The 13,917-nt window shown below is 34.6% G+C and overlaps 1 long non-coding RNA gene across 1 annotated transcript in view; it reads left to right on the top strand.

Annotated features, from left to right (window-relative positions):
• Positions 1-13,917, top strand: part of LOC139363117 (uncharacterized) — a 287,996-nt gene that overhangs the window by 225,416 nt on the left and 48,663 nt on the right. The window contains exon 3 of the long non-coding RNA XR_011623029.1: positions 7,762-7,834. This is a non-coding gene — a long non-coding RNA (uncharacterized lncRNA). The remainder of the gene's footprint in view (positions 1-7,761; positions 7,835-13,917) is intronic.

Genomic DNA, 13,917 nt, shown 5'->3' with positions numbered 1-13,917 from the left:
ACACACACAAAACACTAAGTCCTGATGGAAACTGAGCTTTTAATTGTGTATTCAGATACGGATTAGCCATGAATTCATTGATACTTGTTCAGCATATGCACACTTTATTTTAAAGCTCAATTTTAGAAGCAGAGGCTGTGATACATCAGGGGTTTTTTTTTGTTGTTGTTGTTTATAGTTTGCTGTTATTCTTTAATTTCTCATATAATTCATGTTGGTTACCAGTATACCTTCTATCTTTCCATCAAAGCTTATGATATAGTATATTTTACTGTCATTGGCCTAATTATTGAAAGTGTACCTGTCTTTCCTGGTCATAATAACAGTAACAATGAGAATAATGTTTTGATTTATTTTTTCTTAAACTTTAAGTTCTGGGATACATGTGCAGAACGTGCAGGTTTGTTACATAGGTATACACGTGCCATGGTGGTTTGCTGCACCCATCGACCCATCATCTACATTAGGTATTTCTCCTAATGCTATCCCTACCCTAGCCCTCAACCCCCGACAAGCCTGGGTATGTGATGTTCCCCTCCCTGTGTCCATGTGTTCTCATTGTTCAGCTCCCACTTATGAGTGAGAACATGTGGTGTTTGGTTTTCTCTTCCTCTGTTAGTTCGCTGAGAATGATGGTTTCCAGCATTATCCATGTTCCTGAAAAGGATATGAACTCATACTTTTTTTTTTTATGGCTGCATAGTATTCCATGGTGTGTATGTGCCATGTTTTCTTTACCCAGTCTATCATCGATGGGCATTTGGGTTGGTTCCATGCTTTGTTATTGTGAATAGTGCTGCAATAAGCATATTTGTGCATGCATCTCTATACTAGAATGATTTATAATCCTTTGGGCATATACCCGTTCATGGGATTGCTGGGTCAAATGGTATTACTGGTCCTAGATCCTTGAAGAATCACCACACTCTCTTCCTTAATGGTTGAACTAATTTATACTCCCACCAACATTGTAAAAGCATTTCTATTTCTCCACATCCTCTCCAGCATCTGTTGTTTCCTGACTTTTTAATGATTGCCATTCTAACTGGCATGAGATGGTATCTTATTGTGGTTTTGATTTGCATTTCGCTAATGACCAGTGATGATGAGCTTTTTTTCATATGTTTGTTGGCTGCATGAATGTCTTCTTTTGAGAAGTGTCTGTTCACATGCTTTGCCCACTTTTTGATGGGGTTGTTTGTTTCTTTCTTGTAAATTTGTTTAAGTACCTTGTAGATTCTGGATATTAGCCCTTTGTCAGATGTGTAGATTGCAAAAATTTTCTCCCATTCTGTAGGTTGCCTGTTCACTCTGATGATAGTTTCTTTTGCTGTGCAGAAGCTCTTTAGTTTAATTAGATCCCATTTGTCAATTTTGGATTTTGTTGCCATTGCTTTTGATGTTTTAGTCATGAAGTCTTTGTCCATTCCTCTGTTCTGAATGGTACTGCCTAGGTTTTCTTCTAGAGTTTTTCTGGTTTTTGGTCTTACATTTAAGTCTTTAGTCCATCTTGAGTTAATTTTTGTATAAGGTGTAAAGAAGAGGTCCAGTTTCAGTTTTCTGCATATGACTAGCCAGTTTTCCCAACAGCATTCATTAAATAGGGAATCCTTTACCCATTGCTTGTTTGTGTCAGGTTTGTCAAATATCAGATGGTTAGAGATGTTTGGTGTTATTTCTGAGGCCTCTATTCAGTTCCATTGGTCTATATATCTTATTTGGTACGAGTACCATGCTATTTTGATTACTGTAGCCTTGTATTATTTAAAGTCAGGAAGCATGATGTTTCTAACTTTGTTCTTTTTGCTTAGGATTGTCTTGGCTATGCGGTCTCTGTTTTGGTTCCATATGAAATGTAAAGTAGTTTTTTCTAATTCTGTGAAGAAAGTGAATGTATCTCATTGGGGATAGTATTGATTCTATAAATTACTTTGGGCAGTATGGCCATTTTCATGATATTGATTCTTCCTATCCATGAGCATGGAATGTTTTCCCATTAGTTTGTGTCCTCTCTTATTTCCTTAATCAGTGGTCTGTAGTTCTCCTTGAAGAGGTCCTTCATATACCTTGTAAGTTGTATTCTTCGGTATTTTATTCTCTTTGTAGCAATTGTGAATGGGAGGTCACTCATGATTTGACTTTGACTTTTTTATGTTTATGGCTTTGACTTTTTAATCTTTAATGTGGAAACAGAATGCTATTCAATTTGAAATCCAGCAGTTCTCTGGGGCTTTGACTCAGTGGGAGGTGTTAAAAGTTATTTGCTAGAAATATCTTTGAGAGACTTTTTTCAAATCGCATGTAATAGTTTGCTCCTTTTCTCTTTGCCTTTTGAGAATTTCCTTTGTAGAGGACCGCTGTTAATACACCATTGGATGTATGGAATTGGAAATAAATGTTAAGCATCACTAATCAACATAGAAATTCGAAAAAGACTTTCACCTGTTTCCTAAGACAGAGCAAATGTTGAATATTTTTGCTTTTAATTTAGGGATTTGTCAATGATTCTTCACTTGGAACTTGAACTTATCCTCTCTATAGAAGAGAATAATAAAGTATTCATTGACATTCCAGAGATTGTCCAGCATAATGACTGGTAGGACTGAGCAATAGTCTCTGTTGGTATAATGACAAAGCAGCAGTGACTGGAGACGTTCTGTCATCATTATCTTGTTGTTGTTGTTCACAGAAAAGTTAGTTTGTATAGAAAAATTTTATATATTACCTGAAGTCTCACCGTGGCTTTCAATTATAAGAGAACTAATAGATAAGATTATATTTTGACCCATTATTAGTAATTATGGAGATATATTGTTTGTATTTTTTTGCTTCAATTATGCTTCATGATCAGCTCAGTAATATACTTAAAGAGTTATCAAAATATTCTAGGAATAGATAAATTTAAGATATATGCTTTAAAGATATATGCTTTTAAAGTTAAGTAAGCCTTAGCAAACTTACTGACAATATAAATTATAAAAATTCATTCTATTATTATTTGTGCCAGACACTAATGCCCTGTTATATGTATGAAGATTAATATAGGAATGGTAGATTCCTATGAATCTTATGATGAAGCATAATATAGGAATGGTCTCTACTATCAAGACACAATCAATTAATGAACTTGGTATGTTATGCTGACAACCTCTAAGATTCAAAAGGACACAGAGTCTAAAGCATTTGTGGTATGGTTGTCTTGGTAAAAAGTAACTTGTCTTTTTAGACAGAAGAGATGGAAGAGATCTAATGTCATAGATTAGGTTGTTGAAGACTTGGTTGTATTAGGACTGTAAAGACTTGGAACTAAAGGAAAAAGATGAAGCACATCTTCAAAAATTCAGAAGGCTTTCACATGGAGCAAAGAAGAGGTTGACTTCTGTTCATACTCAAGTTCTGAACTAGTATCAGTAAGTGGACATTGCTGTGTGATACTTTTAATTTCACAATCAAAAAGTGTTCTACAGCTAATGGAAATGTTCTATTTTGGAAACTATTGCCTTGAACAATAATCAATTATGTACTGGCAAAGACATTTTGAAGGTTATTCCTGCCTTGGATGGGGAATATGAGCTATAAGTGTCTCTGAGTTCTCTTCAAACTCTAAATTGTAAAACTTAATTTTGGGATTTCCCATTTTGACTTTAAAGCACAGACTCAGTCACAAATCATATTTTATAAAATGAGCAGTTATAAATCATAGATTATGATTTTAAACTAAAAAAATTTAAATAGAAGAAGTTTAAAATAAAACTATTTTATGTTTTATTTTGTAAAAGAAAACTGGATTTTATCAGAGTTGGGATGTGTGTGTGTGTGTGTGTGTACACTGTTTTATGTACACACGTGGGACATAATTTGCTGATAGAACATAAAAGACCAAAATAATTTAACTTCACCCTTAAAAAAAAAGCAAATTTGGCCGGGCGCGGTGGCTCAAGCCTGTAATCCCAGCACTTTGGGAGGCCGAGACGGGCGGATCACGAGGTCAGGAGATCGAGACCATCCTGGCTGACACGGTGAAACCCCGTCTCTACTTTAAAAAAAAAAATACAAAAAACTAGCCGGGCCAGGTGGCGGCGCCTGTAGTCCCAGCTACTCCGGAGGCTGAGGCAGGAGAATGGCGTGAACCCGGGAGGCGGAGCTTGCAGTGAGCTGAGATCCGGCCACTGCACTCCAGCCTGGGCGGCAGAGCGAGACTCCGTCTCAAAAAAAAAAAAAAAAAAAAAAGCAAATTCTTCTTTTTTTTTTTTTTTTTTTTTCCTAGAGGACTTATATTAGCGTTGTTTTGCTATATCTACTTGTTGCTTAAAATATGGTCTTTTTATAAGAGTTTTATCCCTAGTAGCCTACTGTCCAACATGCACTGTTGCATGTTTTATACAGGTGAGAACTTCACAAAAGTAACTAGCACAACATATTTAGAGTAATAATCAATGCTAATGACAGTTATATAGGTAAAATCATTTGGATGAACAAAAGGCCCTAATTATGAATTTTTTTTGATGAAACATAACTCCAGATGATAACTCTTCTTATATTTTTAATTCTCTGGAACACTTCTGATGCCATTACATTCTGAGATCTGTTATATAAAATGACTTCCTTTGGAAGATTAGCATCACACTTTCTCTCTATTGTCAGCATTAAGCCTTCAATAGCAGCCATCTTTTGGATGGTTGCCACTTAATTGTGCACTGCATGTAAATTTTAGTCAATGTGTTTTACAGATAAATAGCTTATTTATTCAAAAAAATATATGCTATGTACATCTACATACTAAGAATATAGCAGTTTTTAAACATAGAATTTCATACTTTCATTTTCATAAAACTTACATGACCATAGTGGCTCAAATGCCAAAATGCTTGTATTAAATCATTGTGTGACAATAACTCTCTTTAACTAATATTTTGAGTTCTGCTAGCTATCTGCATCATCAGAATAATGTACTGTCAGGGTAAAGAAAACTTCTCTATTTTAAGTGAAAAATGAATTTAATACAAGTCCTTAAAAAGTACTGACATAGAAGAGGTTGAAAATGAGTGCTCTTTGGTAAATAATTTCTAGCACAGGTTAAAAACAGTCATATGTATCACAATTACTAAATTATGAATGTATTAGTGTATTAAAAATGTTAATAGCTACTTAACTCCTCAGACTCCTTTGAAGAGATTGTCTTTCTTATCAGAGGCCTGGAAATGTTGATAGTGTCAAATAATTTAGATGTATTTCACCATATAAATTGGATCAGAGCTGGAGATTTGATCAAAGATGAACCAAGTAATAGACTGGAATGAGCCCATCAGATTCAATTATTCTTTTGGTAGTTTGAACCACGAGACATCAGATCCTGAGTTATGTCATTAGAGGTATTCTTTAGGAATTATTGCTATTGACAACTCAGTTCATATAATTTTTGGATTTAGTTTTATTTATTTATTCTTGTTTTTGGCTTGGTTTTTTTTTCTTAAAATTTTCTTTTTTAATTTTTTATTTGCTGTCCGATATAATCTTATAGGATCTTTCCCCCTCTTGCTTCTGCTTTGAACAAATTTAAATAGTTTTTTCCCCCATGAAACAAAATGTGTTATGATTAATAAAATAAATCCTAACTTTTCATTTCATGGATTATATGTTTGACCTTCACAGTTGTTAAACCATTACCAATTTCCTATAATTTGATATATACTTGCACTGCTAGGAACTTATACACATATGTTTATACATTTTAAAAAACTTTTTGAAGCCTTTTCAAAATATCAAAGAAAGTTTGACCCTAAAATAGTTAAATTTGTTTGTATGAGACTAAGATCTTCCCTATATATATACACACACACTATATAGTTTATATATACAACTCTGTACTTATATATATAAACTTATGTATAGGTTTATAGTTATACTTACTATATATACATTAAGTATATATACTATATATGCAGTATATATAGTATATGTAGTAACTACATATATACTAAATTAGTAATTTAGTAATTGTGATGTATATGACTATATGATATATAGTAAGTATACCTACTGTACATAAACTATATAGCTATATATAGTTATATGGTATAATATATACTTAGTGTGTATATATATACTTTATATATAAATACATATAACTATATAGCTTATATATAGTAAGTATAAATACTTCCATAAGTTATACTTACTATATGTAGAGAACTATAATTTATTGTTTATATATAATTACTTCTATAAGTTATACTTACTATATATAGAAATATAATTTATATTTATAGTTTATATATAACTACATAAGCATATATCATTAAAAGCATATATCATTAACTATATAAGCATATATAATTATATAAGCATATAGTTATATATAAGCTATATATAGTTTATTTATATATAAACTATAAGTATGTAGTTATATATAAACTATATAGTATAAATATACAGATGTGTGTGTGTATATATATGGAAGATCTTAGGCTCATACAAAAAAATTTAACTATTTTATGCCCCCATAAATTTTTTAAAATATATAAATATATAACTACATACTTATATAAAGCTATATATTAACTATGTAATTATATATAGCTAACTATATAGTTTATATATAACTATATATAAAGTCATATATACATATAATTTCATATATATATATAACTTTCTATATAAATATATATAAAAGAAAGTTATATATAGTCATTAGAGAAATGCAAATCAAAACCGCAATGAGATACCATCTCACGACAGTTAGATAACGATCACTAAAAAGTCAGGAAACAACAGATGCTGGAGAGGATGTGGAGAAATAGGAACACTTTTACACTTGGTGGGAGTGTAAATTAGTTCAACCATTGTGAAAGACAGTGTAGCGATTCCTCAAGGATGTAGAAGTAGAAATACCATTTGACCCAGCAATCCCATTACTGAGTATATACCCAAAGGATTATAAATCATTCTACTGTAAAGACATATGAACATATATGTTTATTGCAGCACTATTCACAATAGCAAAGACTTGGAACCAACTCAAATGTCCATAAATGATAGACTGGATAAAGAAAATGTGGCACATATACACTGTGGAATATTACACAGCCGTAAAAAGGGATGCATGTCCTTTGCAAGGACATGGATGAAGCTGGAAATCATCATTCTCAACAAACTAACACAAAAATAGGAAACTAAACACCACATGTTCTCACTCATATGCAGGAGCTGAACAATGAAAACACATGGATACAGGGAGGGGAACATCACACACTGGGGTCTGTCAGGGGGTGGGGGTCTAGGGGAGGGATAGCACTGGGAGAAATACCTAATTTAGGTGACAGGTTGGTTGGTGCAGCAAACCACCATGGCATGTGTATACCTATGTAGCAAAACTGCACGTTCTGCACATGCACCCCAGAACCTAAAGTATAATTTTAAAAAAGTTAAGAAAGCTTATATATATATAGTTATATAATATATAGTTATATAATATATAGTTATATATATAGTTATACATAGTTATATATATAGTTATATATATATTCTTTTAATTTTATTATTTATGGTAGTATAGTAGTTAGGATTAATTTTGGTAACAAATATTTTTGAAATGCCAAAATGACTGGCTTAGATGGGATAAAAGTTTATTCCTCACTCACATGACAGAACCAAGGTGAAGGTTATTCTGGACTGACATAGTGACATGTGTTCAGAGATGCAGGTATTTTATATCTTGCTCTTCTCCATCATCAGCCTGACTCTCATCTTATTCTCCTATAGGACATGTCAGTTCCGGCATCACATCCACATTCCAGTAAGTGGGAAGATGAAAAAGCGAGAAGAGCCCCAAAACGTAAGTGAGATTTCTTGTAGGCTACCATATAACATGTTTATGTGTATCTCATTTGCCAGATCTTTCATCGCTTTGGCCACACTCTACAAAAGGGAAGACTAGAAAAGGTAGTCTTAATTTTAAGTCTCTAAAAACGCCCAGTTTCATATATTTGTGAAAATTACTGTCTCTAATACAACTTACTTAAAAACCATCAAAAAATGAAATAATATATAGATACTGTCTCCTACGTGAGTTGCTTTTGGTGGCTATGTTCAAAAAATACCAATTAGAGTACTAAAAGAACAACGTACAAAGCTAGTTAAAAAGTGATAATCATATACACAAATGATAGGGACACCTGTGCAAGAAGTGTGGAGTAGGAAACTGCATAATTCTAATTGTGTTATTTCCATATTAAATATATTTCTTTTAATGATAATATCTTTAAACTAGGGAATTTGTTGCATATATGAACTTCAATCTCCTCAGAAAACTGACATCAACAATAAATACATGATTTATGTAAGAATACAAATAATAATGGTCAACATTTATTGACTAATATATACCAAGAATCTCTTGATGTGTTGTTGCATTTAATCCTCACAACCACCGTAGGACATTGACACTTAGATTAACTCTTTTAAAGATGAAGACATTTACCAACAGAGCAGTGAAGAATATTGCTCATATTCACAGGGCCAGGAGAATGCTAAGATGGGTCCTGACTCCTGCAGACAGGTTTCAAAGCCCTTGTTCCTGACCACTCAGCAAGCTTTCTCACATTCTGTATTACACAACAGTGGTGCTAGACTTAAAGCTTAGATGATCATTCTAAGTCTGCGTTCCCCCTCTGCTGTCTAACGTAACTTCATCAAGACATTTTGAGTTCTCTCTGCTTGTCTTCTGTCCTTTGTCTCCTCTTACTTTAAATGTCATCCTTTGGGGATTCCCAGAAGCATTTTTTTAACTTCTCAGACCCCTCTCTGACTACAAACCCCTAAGAGTGCCCCCAGAGAACATTCCTGGAGTCTTGGCTCTCGACTGCATTCCTCTCCTCTGCAAAACCCGTTTCCTGCAACCTCAAGAATCTATTTGCTCAAACCTTTTCCAATCCCTTACATTTTAGACTGTCTCCACAATACTTCCAAACATCCCTTCCTTACCCTTTAGTGATTTGATCCCTGCCAACACCATTGGCCTCAACCCTCGCTCTCCCTCCTGGACTTTGTGTTGGAACCATGCTGGCTTTGCATGTTCTTGAGTGTGACAGGATTTCTTCCTACCTGGGACTTCACACTTGCTATTTTTTCTACACAAAATATTCTCTATTGCTTCTCATTTATCAATTAACTCCTATTTCTACTTCAAGTCTGGACAATATGTGCATTACTTCTCAGAAAAGCTATCCTTAACCTCCTAAATTCAGCCATATTTCCTGCTGTACATTCTGCCCAACCCTGGCTCCTTGTTAGTCCAGGTGTGAGCTGTAGAACAGCCTGCAGTGCTGGCCTCACTGCAAAGTTTGCTGGGAACATAGAACCTCAGACCTCTGCCCAGATTTATTGAATAAGAGTTTGCATTTTAATAGCATCTCCAGATGATTCAAATGCACTTTGAAGATTAGGAAGCTCTACCTCTTCATAGCACCTCTCACAATTGTAATGGCATGATTGGAATCCATTGTTTGATGTTGCTCGCCTTCATATGTAGGTGAGCTCCATCAGGTAAAGGGCTTGTCTGTCATTTTTACTGCTTTATTCACAGTTCCTGGTACAGCACATTGCCCAGAATATTCACTCAGAAATAATTACTGAACAATCAACATATTTCATATATTTTGTATAAAACAGAAAAGTCTCATAAATCCAAATTATTACAACAACCTCTTGCAGATGACCTACAGCTATAAAATTATTGAAATCTGTATTTCTTACAAAGACTAAAAAGGGCAATTTTAGAATCTTACATAGAGAATAATAGTTTATGCCACATTCTATTACATACAAAATATAAATCTGACCACTAACATGTATTAAAGTTTTAAAAGTTTGCAAAACTATAAAATATACTATCAAATGATTATACTTGAAAAATAAATAGATGCTAGTGAGTGCACACAAAAAAAATGTGTCTTTCAACATGGTGTTAGTTATGATGTTGAAATCAAAAAAGATTATTTTTTTTCTTTTGGCAATACAATGACAGGCAGCACTATTTTTTTTCTACCTCTCAAAATGTGATTGAGAGTTAAATCTGTATTTGGGAGGCTCAGGTCCCACTAAAAGCACAAATGTCCACACACACACACACAAAAAAACAAAAAAACAAACAAAAAAAAACCTCCAACCAAAGGTCACCAACACCAAAGACCAAAGGTAGATGAAGCCACAAAGATGAGGAAAAAACAGTGCAAAAAGGCTGAAAATTCCAAAGCCAGAATGCCTATTTTCCTCCAACAGATCACAACTCCTCGTCAGCAAGCGAACAAAACTGGACAGAGAATGAGTTTGACGGATTGACTGAAGGAGACTTCAGATGGTGGGTAAAAACTCCTCTGAGCTAAAGGAGCATGTTCTAATCCAATTTGAGGAATCTAAGAACCTTGAAAAAAGGTTAGAGGAATTGCTGACTGACTAACCAGTTTAGAAAAGAACATAAATGACCTGATGGAGCTGAAAAACACAGCACGAGAATTTCGTGAAGCATGCACAAGTATCAATAGCAGAATCGATCAAGTGGAAGAAAGGATATTAGAGACTGAAAATCAACCTAATGAAATAAAGCTTGAAGACAAGATTAGAGAAAAAAGAATGAAAAGGAACAAATAAAGACTCCAAAAAATATGGGACTACGTGAAAAGACCAAATCTATGCTTGATTGGTGTACCTGAAAGTGACAGGGAGAATGGAACCAAGTTGAAAAACATTCTTCAGGATACTATCCAGGAGAACTTCCCCAACATAGCAAGACAGGCCAACATTCAAATTCAGGAAACACAGAGAACAGCACAAAGACAGTCCTTGAGAAGAGTAACCCCAAGACACATAATCATCATATTCACCATGGTTGAAACAAAGGAAAAAATGTTAAGGACAGCCAGAGAGAAAGGTCGGGTTACCCACAAAAGGAAGTCCATCAGACTAACAGTGGATCTCTCTGCAGAAACCCTACAAGCCAGAAGAGAATGGGGGCCAATATTCAACATTCTTAAAGTAAAGAATTTTCAACCCAGAATTTCGTATCAGACCAAACCAAGCTTCATATGCAAAGGAGAAATAAAATCCTTTACAGACTAGCAAATGCTGCGAGATTTTGTTATCACCAGGCCTGCTTTACAAGAGCTCCTGAGGGAAGCACTAAATATGGAAAGGAAAATCCAGTACCAGCACTGCAAAAACATGCCAAATTGCAAAGATCATTGACTATGAAGAAACTGCATCAACTAACGGGCCAAATAACCAGCTAGCACCATAATGACAGGATCAAATTCACACATAACAATATGACCCTTAATTGTAAATAGACTAAATGCCCCAATTAAAAGACAGAGACTGGCAAATTGGATAAAGAGTCAAGACTCTTCGGTGTGCTGTAATCGGGAGACTCATCTGATGTGCAAGGACACATAGGCTCAAAATAAAGGGATAGAGGAATATTTACCAAGAAAATGGAAAGCAAAAAAAAAAAAAAAAAGCAGAGTTTGCAATCCTAGTCTTTGATAAACAGTCTTTAAACCAACAAAGATAAAAAAGACGAAGAAGGGCATTACATAACAGTAAAGGGATGAATGCACCAAGAAGAGCTAAATATCCCACATATATATGCACCCAATACAGGAGCACCCAGATTCATAAAGCAAGTTCTTAGAGAACTACGAAGAGACTTAGACTCCCACACAATAGTAATGGGAGACTTTAACACCCCAATGTCAATATTAGACAGATCAACCAGACAGAAAATTAACCAGGATATTCAGGACTTGAACTCAGCTCTGGACCAAGTGGACCTAATAGACATCTACAGAACTCTCCACCACAAATCAACAGAGTATACATTCTTCTCAGCACCACATCACACTTCTTCTAAAACTGACCATATAATTGGAAGTAAAACACTCCTCAGCAAATGCAAAAGAATGGAAATCAAAACAAACAGTCTCTCAGACCACAGTGCAATCAAATTAGAACTCAGGATTAAGAAACTCACTGAAAACCACACAACTACATGGAAACTGAACAACCTGTTCCTGAATGACTACTGGGTAAATAACAAAATTAAGGAAGAAAAAAAGCATTTCTTTTGAAACCAATAAGAAGAAAAGCAAAATGTACAGAATCTCTGGGACACAGCTAACTCAGTGTTTAGAGGGAAATTTATAGGACTAAATGCCCATAGGAGAAAGTGGAAAAGATCTAAAATTGACACCGTAACATTGCAATTAAAAGAACTAAAGGAGACAGAGCAAACAAATTCAAAAGCTAGCAGAAGACAAGAAGTAACTAAGATCAGAGCAGAACTGAAGGAGCAAGAAACCCGAAAAACCCTTCAAAAAATCAGTGAATCCAGGGGTTGGTTTTTTAAAATGACCAACAAAATACATAGACTGCTAGCCAGACTAATAAAGAAGAAAAGAGAGAAGAATCAAATAGAAATAAGAAAACATAATAAAAGGGATATCACTACTGATCCCAGAGAAATACAAACTACCATCAGAGAAAACTATAAACACCTCCACACAAATAAACTAGAAAATCTCAAAGAAATTGATAAATTCCTGGACACACACAGCCTCCCAAAACTAAACAAGGAAGAAGTCGAATCCCTGGGTGGAACAGTAACAAGTTCTGAAATTGAGGCAATAATTAATAGCCTACCAACCAAAAAGAGCCCAGGTTCAGATGGATTCACAGCTGAATTCTACCAGAAGTTGAAAGAGGAGCTGGTACCATTCCTTCTGAAACTATTCCAAACAATAGAAAAAAAAGGGACTCCTCCCTAACTCTTTTTATGGGGCGAGCATCATCCTGATATCAAAACCTGGCAGAGTCGAACAAAAAAAGAAAATTCCAGGTCAATATCCCTGATAAACATCAATTTGAAAATCCTCAATAAAATACTGGCAAACCAAATCCAGCAGCACATCAAAAAGCTTATCCACCACGATCAAGTCAGCTTCATCCCTGGAATGCAAGTCTGGTTCAACATATGCAAATCAATAAATGTAATCCATCACATAAACAGAACCGATGACAAAAACCACATGATTATCTCAATAGATGCAGAAAAGGCCTTCGACAAAATACAACACCCCTTCATGCTAAAAACTCTCAATAAGCTATGCATTGATTAAACATATCTCAAAATAATAAAAGCTATTTATGACAAACTCACAGCCAATATCATACTGAATGGGCAAAAGCTGAAAGCATTCCCTTTAAAAACTGGAACAAGACAAGGATGCCCTCTCTCACCACTGCTATTCAACATAGTATTGGAAGTTCTGGCCAGGGCAATCAGTCAAGAGAAAGAGATAAAGACTATTCAAATAAGAAGAGAGGAAGTCAAATTATCTCTGTTTGCAGATGACATGATTTAGATATTTAGAAAACCCCATCGTCTCAGCCCAAAATCTCCTTAAGTTGATAAGCAAATTCAGCAAAGTCTCTGGATACAAAATCAATGTGCGAAAATCACAAGCATTTCTATACATCAATAATAGACTAACAGAGAGCCAAACCATGAGTGAACTCCCATTCACAATAGCTAAAAACAGAATAAAATACCTAAGAATACAACTTATAAGTGATGTGAAGGACCTCTTCATGGATAACTAAAAACTGCTCAAGGAAATAAGAGTGGACACAAACAAATCGAAAAATATTCCATGCTCATGGATAGGAAGAATCAATATCATGAAAATGACCACACTGCCCAAAGTAATTTATAGATTCAATACTGTCCCCATCAAGCTACCACTTTCTTCACAGAATTAGAATAAGCCACTTAAAATTTCATATGGAACCAAAGACAGCCTGTATAGCCAAACAGTCCTAGGCAAAAAGAACAAAGCTGGAGGCATCACGCTACCTGACTTTATA

Source organism: Macaca nemestrina, chromosome 5 (genome assembly GCF_043159975.1).
Source record: "Macaca nemestrina isolate mMacNem1 chromosome 5, mMacNem.hap1, whole genome shotgun sequence".
NCBI lineage: Eukaryota > Metazoa > Chordata > Mammalia > Primates > Cercopithecidae > Macaca > Macaca nemestrina.
The sequence above is the reverse complement of the archived record's forward strand: the minus strand, read 5'-3'. Positions and strand labels throughout refer to the sequence as shown.